We start from the raw sequence: 14309 nt of genomic DNA, 5'->3' as shown, positions 1-14309 counted from the left end.
ATTTGAGGTCTTATTTTGGTTTTTATGTTATGTGTCTTGTGTCTTTTTGTCTTTGTTTTCCTTTTTATCTTTTTCTTGTTTTATGTGTCCTTGCATGCGATTGTGTGAGTTAGGATCCTAATATTAGGGGATTGGTTTTTTGAAATTAGTGATGTCCCTCCTAATTGCTCCTCTCTCTCATCTTTTAACTACATTACCTTAGAGTAATTGCGGTCTCATACTCCCGTTATAGTGGGGTATACATTTAGTGTCATAAATTGTCATCGGTTCAATCTACACCTCATGTTTGTGCTCCTACTTTAGCATTCCCTATCATTATCCCCTTTCTAGGTCTATTTGTGTCTATTCTTTAGCTTTGAGGCCATGAACAGCCTTTTGTAGGTCCTACCATGGGATACCCACCCTCTTTCAACATTGTTTTGGTCCCTAATTATGGTGGGACCAGGGTATGGAATTCCTTGGTTTGGACCATGGTGCCCCAAAATGACATGGTCTTATTCAATCTGGCCCCAATTTGAAATAGGGTAGGGCTATATGTCATTGGTAATATTTGATCCTCATGGTTCCATGTGACTATTGGAGGTTAGCCTAATCAGTAATTTACCTAGAAACCCCTATAGAAAGACATTTTATCAACCTAATCTTATCTAATAACAAGATGAGAAATCTAAGTCTCTTTCCCCATCATTCATGCATCCATGCAATATTCATTATCAAGCATGTTCATATATCTTGAAGGATGCATATTCATCATTCAACCATTGTGGAGAAAAATTACATCAATCTTATCTAAGCATGTGTGTGTGATTAGGGTTTTGTCATGTTCATGCCATTTCATACAACATTTATGATTACATTCAATTAGCAATGAATCATCAACAACAATTGCAGATCTGAGGTATATCTATTCAACATTTATTTCATTATTTGCATTATTTCATTCAAGGTTAATTTCTAAATTGGAGTTTGACTTAAGCAAACCCCTATTCCCAACAATTTACTTCTTTTTGTGTGTAGAAACAAGTACAAAGATACACTTGGGAGGGATGAAAAAATTTACAAAGACGAATAGGTTCAGCTTTCGATGGCATAAAATTCAAAGGACCATGGTGAATTGATACTACCTGGTCTCAAAAAATTAGGCTAAACTTCTAAGAATAGATCCAAAACATTTTTTTTTTCTCAAATCTAGGTTGATAGATCTATACGACATCTATAGCTCACTGTTTCTACCAAATCACTCCAATAATCATCTATTTTTCCCTAATCTTCAATAATTCAATTCAATTCAACTTAAGGAGGAGAAAGCCCTATCAAAGGAAACCTACAATCTGGTCAGAACCTGGCTTACAAGGTTGGATCTATTAGATTCCTCTCCTCCCTGATGTAATGGTTAATTAGCTCATTTAGTGGTTTCATTATCTTAATTTGACCCTAACCCTAATTTCCCATCACTACAATAATATGATAATATTGTTTGATACATTCTAGCATTATGGGACCTTTATTTATATAAATTAATATTATGGGTCTTAGTCAACTTTATTATATCATCATACTCTTATTTGGGCCCTTAATTCCACGTGTGCCCTTTATCATTTTATCTTGATTTATCCTTAATCCTACCCCAATTTCAACTTCCAAAGCACATTTTGCATATCTATACTTTATGGATTGAGCCACTGAACTGGAATCAACATTATAACCTCATTATCTTACATTCCTCGAAAGTAAACAAAATATTGTCGAGACCAAGATGACCTACCACCTTGTTCTCTCACTTTTTCCCCAAATTTTAGGAGGATAATTTTGCAGTCCTACCTAATTCAAATCTAGCTCTGTGTGAAAATATATCAAATCTAGGTAGGCCTTAAGGTGATTTTAATTATGAAATCTCTTATAAGGAATCTCTCTCAAATCATTTTCGACATTACATCTTATTCTACGATTATCATCTAATTCAAGAGCAATTCTTCTTCCTCAAGAGAAGATCTAATTTAAGGAGCATCAAAATACATCAATGCATCTTCAATGTATGTTTCATATATGATTTCATGATGGAATTTATGTGATTTATCATGTTATTGCATCAACACATGCAGGAATTATCCTAAGAGGATTGCATCACCTATTGAAGGTATAATCATCTACATTTAAGCATTTCAATTCTAGATCTAGTCTTTCCCTCAAAAGGAAAGCTTTTACAATTCAATTCAAGTTCAATTTATATTTTAATTAGGGTCTATTCTAAACCTAGGGTTTGACCTAAGGAAAACCCCTATCCACAACACAATTTCCCTTCAATTGGTGTGCAAGTGATAGATTTGGGAGCTACGAAAGAAGAAAAGGATAGAGGAGACAAAGACAAATAGAACTAGTTTTTGCAAAAGTTTTAGAGACCTCTCAAGACCAAGGCACTACAAAGGGACCAAGGTGCTTAAGGAGGACCAAATCAATACCTTGGTCCTAATAATTTTTCCTACTCTTTTGACAGTGGATCCTATGTGTCTCCCTAATTCAAAAAACATCCCACTTGCCTACTTAAAAGTTGTAGGACTAGGACACCCTACCACCATGGTCCAGACAAAATGGCCCAAATTTTTGACTACAAATTCTATTCGACTTCTCTTCTTAGATCTCTGTTCATGGCTATATGTGAAATCTAGAATACCCTATCACTTTTATTTTGGTTCAATTTCTCATTGTTTTCCCTAGCACTTTCACAATCTCAAATCCAATTTCAACTCAAAGAAGTAGGAGCACTAGTTATACTTGCATTCAATCTCCTAGAGAGTTGGATCAATAAGATTCATCTTTCCTCCTTAATGTGAAGTCTAGATCTTAGTGGTCTTAATAATCCTTTAGGTGGTAAAGCCCTAATTTTCATACCTTTACATTTTGGTGAACCTGATTGTTCTTACACTTGCATATATTTTATGATTTCAAATATAATTTTATATAATTTCATTACATACATTGAGTTGGCATTTTTTCGGTTGCATCTTTTATGGCTTATGAATATTGTGTTTGATCATAATTGCATATGGAGTTGTTGCAAATATGTTATTCAAATGTCATTGATATCAACTCTCTGGTCTGGAAGTAGTTCGGTTGTGTACAGAGGATTGGGAAAATGGTGTCTCAACCTTGCATTTACATGAGCTTTCTATTTATAGTAAGTTTTTGTTTGAACATGAAATGGTGCGAAATTCTCCCCAAAGCTTCGGATTGGCTAGATAAGCATGCTGGTAAATTTTTGTGACAATCTATCATAACTAGTTTTGAAGATATTAAAGTTTTTGTTTTTGAAGGGTGTAATGAAAGGTTTAAAATTAATGCTGAGGGCTTTAGACCCTCCGAACCCCCCTAAAAAGTGGTGTAATCGACGTAACAGGTTACAAGGTGATTGAGAACTTTGTGAGCTTTCTGGTGCTTCAAATGCTTCATCAATTGGACACCCAATTAACAAGTTATGGCCTCTAGAAGTTTGAAGTCATGAAATATGAAATATAAAAATGCATCAGACACATAAATGAGTTGTAGAAGGGAGGAACACGTGTTGATGTGTTTTGTAATGCCCCGCTAGGAAACCCCAAAGGGTTTAAGTTAAAAACACTCAAATAGAGTGTAACTATTTTTTTTTTATAATAATAATAATTACGAGTGTTAATAATAAGTTACAGCATTAAGATAATTTGGAGTTATCTAAAACTTAGATAACACAGCGGAAGACTAAACAAACCTAAGGAGTTTCCCAACGCGATTACGTACCCTTACACCTAACTCAACTCGCGACAATCGATCCAATTAAGTTGGATATCTTAATTACATGTTAATACTTAAGACATGGATATATATTATGTTCGATAAATTGACATCATAGAATTTTAGGAAGTGTTCATTTATTTTGAATGGATAGGAGGTCAACACGAGGTTATTTACTCAATGCACTTTAAAACATAATTAACTTAAGAGTCCGCCCATTAAGGTACAATGTGACTAATACAACGAAGTTCATTCATTTGGGTTTAAGGTAACCACCCACAAATGATATCATCCTTTATAATTAAAATTATGGCTAATGAGATTCATTCATTTAGGATTAAACTACAAATAATAAAATGAGATTCCTTCGTTTGATTTTAAGCAAAAACCAACTAATGAGTCATAGTTTGTTTATGGAGGATAAAATGTAAGTAGCCATAGAGTTCATTCATTGGAGTTAAAATAATGTTAATAGATGGAGCTCAATTCATTTAGGTGAAAATGTATTAGGGCCACATGAGTTCATCCCTTTAATTAAAATATAGTTAGCAAGATGATATTCATTCTTTCAGGATTAAAAATACAAGTACATAGTGACGTTCATCCAATAGGATTAAAATATAACTAACTTAATGTGTGTCACTCTTTTTAGTTACAATAAAGTTAATATGAAGAGATACATTTGCTAAGATTAAGATATAAACAACTAAATGAATCCTTCCCCTTTCAGTTCAATTTTAGCTAATCATAAAGAAATTCAGTTATTAGGGTTATAATATGGATAACTAGTTGAGTTCACCCAATTATCAAATTAATCTGGTAAGGATTATTTGTTTAGATTAAAACGTAAATAACTAAATAAATTCATCCAATATAGTGACATATATCTAACAGGACGATGTTCATTTACTAAGATAAAAAGGTAAATACCCATATGAAGTTCATCCATTAGATTTCAATTTAGAAATTACGACATTAATTCTATCTTTGTTACCCATTCACATTCGTTCAATTTACCAACTTATATCAAGCTAAAACAATAATGGTAACCTAGCGAGATTCTTTCCACTATTACTTCTTTTAATTAACATAAACAAAATATACTTTTCCATAATCATAATTACAATGTTTTATGAACCTGATTACTACATTTATCAAGATGACTAATTTTATGCACTTTGATTTAGCTTCATTAAATTCCCATTATACACTTATGAAAAGCAACCATACATGATAACTTAAAGTAAGGTATAAAAGAGACAAGGCATCACATAACATGGATATGATCTCGGAGTTCACCCCTAAAGGGCTACATCTCCGGGTCTGCTCAACTGCAAGACCCCTCTGGCATTTAATATCGTTAGGAATACATAATTTACATGTCTTTTACATCTTTGCCACTTAGGCGAACACAACCAATATGCAACAGCCACCTCAGTCAATAATTACATAATGATCACTTTGAAGCGGATCCTACTGAATACATCAAAGCAAAAACAAGGATTTCTTAACTGTCGGTACCCTAAATGGAGACTTGACCGACTATGACCAGACAAAAGCAACCAGAAGACAGGGACCCAACATACCTATCAAGGACGTGCTATTATTATAGACATAACGATTACCAAAATATTAAGCCATGCTCAAGCGTTAACGGGTAAATACAGTCTTTTCTCAAGTTGGCTTAAGCATCTAAACAGATTATTTAATCCTTAGATAAACACTAATGACGAGTTGGTTTTACAACAATAATCTAGCCCCTTCTCTAACTACACAAAAATTACCCTTTTACTATAAAGAACAAAATACATTAAGAATGAATAAAGAAATGGGAAAATCATTTCCAAGCTAAATTAAGCTTCTATTGCATACATTTAAAAATTAAAGACTAATACCACCATTCGATTTACTCATTAGCATCTAAACATGAGTCCCAATGTTTTCCCACTTAAATGAAATAAAAATTAAATACAACATTTCAACATTTGTAAATATAATGAAAGTCATTGCTATATTGAATCCAAAAATCAATATATATAATTAATAATATATGCTAAATAGATATTATCTATATTAACATATATTTTAATATATATATTTATCCTCTTTTATTTTAAAACATTACTTACTAAAATAAAAGTCTCAACTCACATTTATAATACAAAATATTACTTATAATAAATCTATATTAATAAGAATTCCCCTTTTTTTTTTTTAGTATAAAATGAAAAACCCCATATTCAAGTTTTAATACAAATCAAGCAATAATAAAAAATATATATAAAAATTTAAGGGCAGCCAAACCCTAGGGCGGTCGTGCCCTAGCCGAAGAGGTTGCGGCCTCCACGGAGGACGCAGGCCCCTCGGCCTCCACCTACAGTGGAGTCGGGGGTACTGCGGCCGTCGTGGGGGTCGCAGGCCCTTCGGCCCCCCACACAGTGGAGCCGGGAGGAGCTGCGGCCTCCATGGGAGACACAGTCCCCTCCGGGCCCCACTGTGTGTGGGCACCAAGAGGAGCTGTGGGGAGGGGCGGGTTGAGCTTCGGCTCCCCCCCCCCCCCCCCCCCGAAAACCCCAAATTTACTCTCTTTTTTTGTATATATTTTTTTTCTTATGATCCAATTTCGACTTAACCATTTTTTTTTTTAAATACCCATAAATGAATAACTTAAAATAAATGTAAATCTCCCATTAACCATTTATCACAGTCACAGACATTTTTTTTTTCTTTTTTTTCCAGAATGTTATGGTTTTCAAAAAAAAATAGAAGGGATTGATGCATAACCATCCAATCCAAACATTATTTGGGCATAAGGCAATCCGTTTCACACAAAGATCCTACAATAAGCCATTCTTTAACAAATTTCTACTATGAACTTACTCATGGACATCCAATGGAGAATTTGAAAACCATATTTGCAAGCAAGAACATTCAAAACTCCTTTTTTTTTAATAGACATTTTAATCAAACTATGAACAGATTCCTACCTCAATACGCATTCCGAGAAGAATTTTGATGATGAGCCCAACCTGCCATTCCAGAAGAACTCCATTCCTTCCAAAAGAAAACTCCACCAAGAATTTTTTTTTTTTTTCAAAAAGAATTTTTCCCCCACAAAATATTTCTCAACTTAGGTTAAATGGAAACCCCCCCCCTTTTTGACCTAATTTCGAATTTCGAATTTAAGCATTTTTTTAAATAAATAAAAAATGAAAATGAAAATCATTCTTTTCCACTACTCAATAAATCTAACTCGCTTTTCTAATTAAAATTAAAATGCTTCTATCTCTTATTTAGTTTTAAATTTTAATTTCTCAATATTAATTTAGGCTTACATTATATTTCAAAACTATTGACCAGGGTAAAGCATTTAGATTAATTTAAATTTCCAAAATCAATCTTTTATACTATATCAACTTTACAAATTAAAAATAATATTCTTTAAATAATAAAATTTACCCTTTCATTTTCCAAAATGCAAAATGATTAATTTATTTCTATTTTCAAATGACTTTAAATCTTTCTTTTTTTTAAGATGCATAACTACTTAAATTCGTTATTTAAAATTAACTATTAAATTAAACTCGCTACAACATAATAAAGCGATCTTTTTAATAAATGATTAATCTCATGAAGAGAACCTATTTATTTTAATTCCGCAACAACTAATGCGTAAATGAACACATTATTTCAATTTTAATTACTTAAGCTTGTTACAAATATAAATAAAGCGATCTCTTAAATTAATGATTAATCATATAAAAGAAACTATCTATTTTAAATTTCTCAATTTCAAATGCGTACATCCACACATTAAATTGCATTAAATACTTAAGATAAAATACTCCATTCCCCACATGCATGGCACGCAAACCAAGAAAGTCCACCAATCACACGACACGCAACCCAAACGAAAAGAAAACCCTACGGACCACACACGACGCTCACCTGACCATGGCTAAGGCAAGACGAGAGTTTTATGACCCCCAAATCCGAATTCTAAGTATGAATGAGGTATACTCAACCCTGCGAATCCCGAAGGAGATAAACCTCACCCTAGGCGGTGTTGTACCTGCAATCTCCTGCACTCATGAATCACGCAAGCATACATATATATTTACATATTCAATGAAGGCGTTAGCTCGAGATTTATAACAAGAATTAGGAGACAACTACATTTACACAAGAATCGATGCAAAAGCACAATATTAGGTATGCACAATATTCGTATAGTCTAATCTACAACATTACATAATGGTAAATCCACCATTCAAGAATGCCACATAGGAAGTCAACCAAGGTCAAACGGGTTTTACAAGGCTGACTACGGTAGGGGCATTACATGTTTTTTGACACGTCATAGAGCATCCAAAATGGAGATAAGATTGGATCTACTTTATTGGGTGGTTTTAACACATGGTTTTGTAATACCATTTGAAAGTTTCTTGTATTGTATCTATTATATATGAGGTGTGTGAGATAGAGGTTGTGTGTAAGATTCTTATGGCTATTGAGTTACCTTGGAATCTTTGGTTGGTGGTACTCGTATGAAGAGCTTTCTCTGCAAGTATATTTTAATCTGTTATTGATTGCTCAATAATATATTGAATAGCTTTTGGAGGGGTTTTTCACCCGAAAGAGTTTTCCCCATGTAAATCAATGTGTTGTGGTATGCATGCTATTATGTCTATTTTTGTTAAGTTTCTGTAACTGCTGTAATGATCTGTAAAAAAAATTGCATTACGCTCCTCTCAAGGTTAGAGTAGGAAATTGTTCTACTACTTAACTACCTTACATAGAGTAGTTATGTTGAGAAAATATAATGTATGCATGAATAGATTTTGTTTGCATGTATGAAGTCTATCTGAAAATGGTCAAGATTAAAAATATTATTATCATGTTGTGTTTCCAAAGTATGTGTGACTTTTGTTTCGGTATGGTTATGTCAAATGTGTGTTTCAAGGAATAAGTACAAATTTTATGTAGTTTAAAGGTGTTACAGAGGAATGTATTGCATTCCTCATTCTACTAGTACACCATCCTTAGATCATGTTCCTAGAGCATTATGTTTCTTTTGTGGTGGTCTTCTTATATCATTTTTGGTCTAGATTAAGAATTTGTGTACAATGCTTTATCTTGAGAAGATGTTTTATGCGAGCGGATGCATGTGGTAAGTATAGAATTCCTTTTGAAGATGTTTGGAAGGTGTGCCAACTTGGTGTAAGTCTATACACATCATTTTTGTCTTTCGCATGAGTTGTATAAATCATCTTTGGGATGATGGTGGATACACACACTACATTTTCCTTAGGCCAAATTTATGAAGAATATTAATGATAAGGTTGGTATATATATATATATAGGACAAATCAATTGGCTTATGATAGACAAGATATGGAGTTATGGATGTAAAATATATGATGCAAATGTGATGGAAAGTTTGAAGTGATACAAAGGTCAAGATGTGTTATAGAGTAGGAATGAAGATTGGATTAGATCGGTATTAATCATTGAGTTTTTATCCACATATTTATAGATGTGTCTCTCTTGCAGTTAAATCTTTTAACTTTAGTGTATCTAGAGAAATGATTTGTATCTTGCCCTGAAGAAGTGATATTCAGTTGTGCAAGTCTTTCTTTTGTATCTTGCCCTAAGGTTGTGCTCCTTAGCTTGCAAGTCCAAAGCAGTGAGCTCCTTGATCTATGACCAAAATATTTTTAAATACAATACATATATTGTGAGTTTGATTCTCATTGTGTTTTTTCCCAATTTGGGTTTTCCACATAAAAATCTTGGTGTTCTTGTGTGGATGCATTTGTTATTTTAGTTATTTAGTTTCATGCACATGTGATGAGTGGATGTTATGGTTTAATTGATTTAATCTAGTCATTTTTTTAGTAGATGTTGATTCACCCCCCTCTTAGCATCTAATAGTGTTCAACAATCGGTATCAAAGCTTTGGTTCCTAAAGAGACAGTTTAACCATTGAGGTAGATATGGGATTTGAACACTATGTTTGAATCTGAGGATATGGATACTATGGAGCAACTTGAGTGGGAAGTTGAAGGTGTTGTCAATATGGAAGGAGAATTGAGATCTGCTCTAGCAGATTTAGATGAAAGTAAACTCATGTACAAAAAGGTTGAGACAAAGTTGCCTATTTGAGAAAGCTACTTGATGAAGTTAGCAAGGCTATGGATGATCTTGACATAAAGATGAATAACAAAACTGAACAATATACAAGAATTAAAAAGGAAGCGCATAAACTGAGGAAGGAATTGAAAGATGCAAAGGAACAAATTGATAAAGGTCTAAAGCTAAAAGGTGGAAGTGATGTACTTGATGTCATGCTATGTGCTTAGAAGTAGAATAAGGATAAAGATGAGCTTGGTTTTGAGAAAGGTGAAAGTTCTAAAGATAAAGGAAAGGAAAAGGTCAAGGATAATAACAAGGATCAACATGATTTCATTCTTGTCTAAAACTATAGGAAGAATGACAAGATATTTTCTCAACCTACATCTAGGTACTCTTTTAATGGAAATTGCTTTTTATGTAATAAATTTGGACGTAGAGCTAGTGAGTGCAAAAGTCAAATCAAAAATCAATCCTTTAATATAAGGTGTTATGCCTGCAATAAGTTTGGAAATGAGGTTGTTGAGTACTAAAGTAGAGTGATGTGGAATGGATATGGAAATAAGAACTATGCTCAGTCTTTCAATGGATTTTGTTATGCTTGCAATGCATTTGGGCACAAAATTGTTGAATGCAAATCAAATAGGAGATTAGGAGATTCTAGAAGAACTAGTAATATTAGAATGAATGGAAGTGAGCCTCAGAGAATTTTGGTATGCTACAACTGTAATAAAATGAGACATATTAGGAAATATTGCAAAAGTAGGATAGAGAAGTCTAATGGTCCAGCAAAGAAAATTGATATCAATTAGGAGGAAGAGAAATGAAGATGACTTGGGTAGAGAAATAAGAAGATAAGTTGAAGAGAAGAATGAATATGGATCTACACCTATTGTTGGTGTTGATCCTATTAGACTTGTGTGAATATTTTCATTGTTGTCATTGATGTCAAACTCGGTGATCTATTTAGGATTGGATGTGGTATGTTGTTGTTATGGCATTGGAAGTAATTTTGGTATTACAGGTTGAGTAGATAGGTATGTATGTGATATATTAGAGTCATTTCTGGAAGATTTTGTTCTTTGGAATCCTATGTTGTTCTTACCTTGGTTTGTATCCAATTTTGGTATCAGTGGCATCCGTTATGTCAATCATATCAATTATATCAGTTGTATTGGTTATATTGCATCCAGAATCTATGGCATGTGTATCTTGGAGTTGGGAGTTATTATGATTGGAAAAGTTATTCTTATGGGTCCAGTTGACCTTGTTTTGTCTCGGTTACTAAGGTGTACATTTATATAAATGGTCTATGAAGGAATCATGTAAGAAGTTGCTATAGGCCAACTTGTTTATTCTATTTTTGGTTGAGGCATGTTTTGGATAATGTGTTGATCCGAGCAGCATATTATTGTGTAAAGCATATGTGCTTGGCTGACATATTATCTTGGTGTTTGAGCTTGCCAGTTGTTTATGGTGAAAATGGATATTTGAAACAACAATATTGAAAGACTAAATGAATTCAACCACAAAACCCTAGCCTAACAATAACAAAGATCCACCATAACATATGAAGATTACCTAAGACAATGCAAATCAACAAAAATCACAAAGATGATACCATCACATCTCCAATAGGGTTTGAATCTCCATTCTTCATATCTCCATTGATCTTGCTTGATATATTTGCTCTCAGATTTTATGTGTGCACAAGAGCTCAACAAAGAACAGAAATGTGGTTGCAAGTAGGCTTGATCGCATATGAAAGTTTAAATGCTAGAAGTGCTTGGGAGGCTTAGGATACGTAGTTGAGAGTTGATAATGAAGGAAGCATCTCCTTATATAGAAGACACTGTAAGAAATGGAGGGATAATATTGAGAGGTGTAAAAGATAAATGGTCATCTAGGATTAGAGGGTAGGTAAAAGAAATAATAAAATAATGAGAGAGTAGGTAGTGTAGGAATTAAGAGATGAATGACATTTGTCATGGGTAGAAAAGGCTAGTGAATTAATTAAATAACTAAATATTTATTTAATTAATAGAGGAAGTGGGATTAATTAAATAAATAAAATATTTATTTAATTTAGAAAAAGGGTAATTTAAATAAATAAAAGTATTTATTTAAATGAGGAAAGGCTAGAAAAGGATAAATGAATTAATTAAATAAATAAAGATTTATTTAATTCATAGAAGAATTAGGCTTAAAATAATTAAATAAATAAAAATATTTATTTAATTAGACAGGACAATTTTAGGTGTCTACATTTTGCCCCTCTTTGAGACAATGCAGCTTGTCGCGTTGTTTCAAAGAAGATAAGATGAACCGATACAAAGTTGCCCCAAGATGGGAATGATATGCCCCCTCGAGAGATTGGATGAAAATGTCTAAAAAGATTATAGACAATCTCTCGATAAGAAAGAAAGGCTAGAAAGGAATGAAAAGATAGGATAGAGTTACAGAGTCACGGGATAAAGAAGACGGACTTGGGAGACTAGGGCTAGGGTAGTCTAAAAGATAGACTACGAGGGAAAACATCCTCATTGTCATCCACACACCTAAGAGATCAGAGTGCAGAGAGAGCAGAGAGCAATCAGCAGTGATGGCATTGGTGCACAGATTCAATCGCATTTGCTGATATTAGAGGCCAGCAGATGCAGGAGAGCCAGTGAGTACCACAAAACCTCCTTGTACATTGGTGCATTAATTGTTATCATAAATGCATGTTAGGTAGGTTAATAAATACACATTAGGTATGTTGCAAATAATGTCAAGCAGGTCAAAAGACGGGAAGGCATGTCTGCATTGGTGCCAGGCGCGTTTGGGTAGGTTAGGCACGTCTATGCAGAATGTAACCGCGTCTATGGTTGTAAAAGCGTCTATGTCAAATGTGAGCATGTTTGCAAAGTGCAGGCACGTTTATGCAGGGCAGGAACGTCTGTACAGAACAAAGGCACGTCTGTGTGTTTCAGGCACGTCTGTAAAATGCAAAAATGGCTGTGAAGTATGTAAGCATGTTTGTGTCATGAATGTGTGTTTATGTCTTCAAGTTCGTTCTGTGATAAACATATGTTGTTGATTGGATAAGCTGTTGAGAGGATACACTCGAGCAGGTCCTCTAGGGAAGACTAGGATAGCAGACAGGGCTAGGATTGACAATTCTATGATAGAGAATATGTTGCCAATCAACAAACTACTCAAGAGGATACACTCAAGAAGAGGCCCTAGGATAGGATAGAGCGAGGCACTTTGTGATGAACATGGAGTACCAAAGAAATTGACAATTCTGTGATAGAATATATGTTGTCAATTGGATTAGGCTGAAATTGGCAATTCTGTGATAGAACATATGTTGTCAATTGGTTAAGCTACTCAAGAGGATACACTCAAGTAGATACCCTAAAAGATAAAAGCAGCACTTTGTGATTAACAGGGACTACCACTAGGATAGAGTGCCATATGATAGATATAAGCACTAGGATAAAAGAGTAGTACTTTGTGATGAACAGGGAGTACTACTAGGATAGAGTGTCATATGATAGATATAAGCACTAGGCTAAAAAAGCAGCACTTTGTGATGAACAGGGAGTACTACTAGGATTGACATAGTTGATTTGGCTTGACTGTAGAAGGACCTACATATGTTGGAGTCATGAGAGAGATTTGTTGGTGTAAATAATTATTCATCATGGATATTATTACACTTACTTAAGTTTACTTAGGATAATGCATTTCATAGTAGTTTGGATATGAGACACTTGGGTGTTTGTGCCACATTGGGATAGTGTGTGTAGGAGAAATTCCACCTCTTATGGTGTTAATCTTATTATTACACTATCATATCCACTTATTGTGGAGTGATAATTCCACCTTCGGTGGGTGATCCACCTCATGTGGAATATTATATTATTTCTCCTACCTACCCACACCTATTTCCTACCTACCCTTTTTTCTCATTGAGCCACATGTCATGTTTGTGTGCTCATACATATCCCTAGCCTTGCCTATATAAGCAGGCACATCTACATTGTATGGAAGTTGTTGATCATTTTCTATTGATGAGAATACAGTTTATTCTTGTCCCATATTATGTCTCTATCTTGTACATTTCATTGACCTCTTGATCTTGGCAAAATCCAACATGGTATCAGAGCTATTGGAGCTTCATTGATTCATCTTGAAGAGGCATTATTGCGACGTCAAGAGGCAGATCTGAGGAGAATCATCATTTGGAGGCGTCCTAGACCAGATCCGACCTCTCCATTGCGTCCGGAAGGCCGTTTCCATGAATTTTGGTTATAAAGTTGGCCTATTTTGGTGAGAAAAATTTTTTCTCCATTTTTGCCTATATCGTACGGATTTTCGAATTTTAATATATATTTTTCAAAAAAAAATTTCATTTTTCTGAAATA

The sequence above is a fragment of the Cryptomeria japonica genome, chromosome 9 (genome assembly GCF_030272615.1).
Source record: "Cryptomeria japonica chromosome 9, Sugi_1.0, whole genome shotgun sequence".
Taxonomy (NCBI): domain Eukaryota; kingdom Viridiplantae; phylum Streptophyta; class Pinopsida; order Cupressales; family Cupressaceae; genus Cryptomeria; species Cryptomeria japonica.
This window is presented reverse-complemented; position numbering follows the sequence as displayed.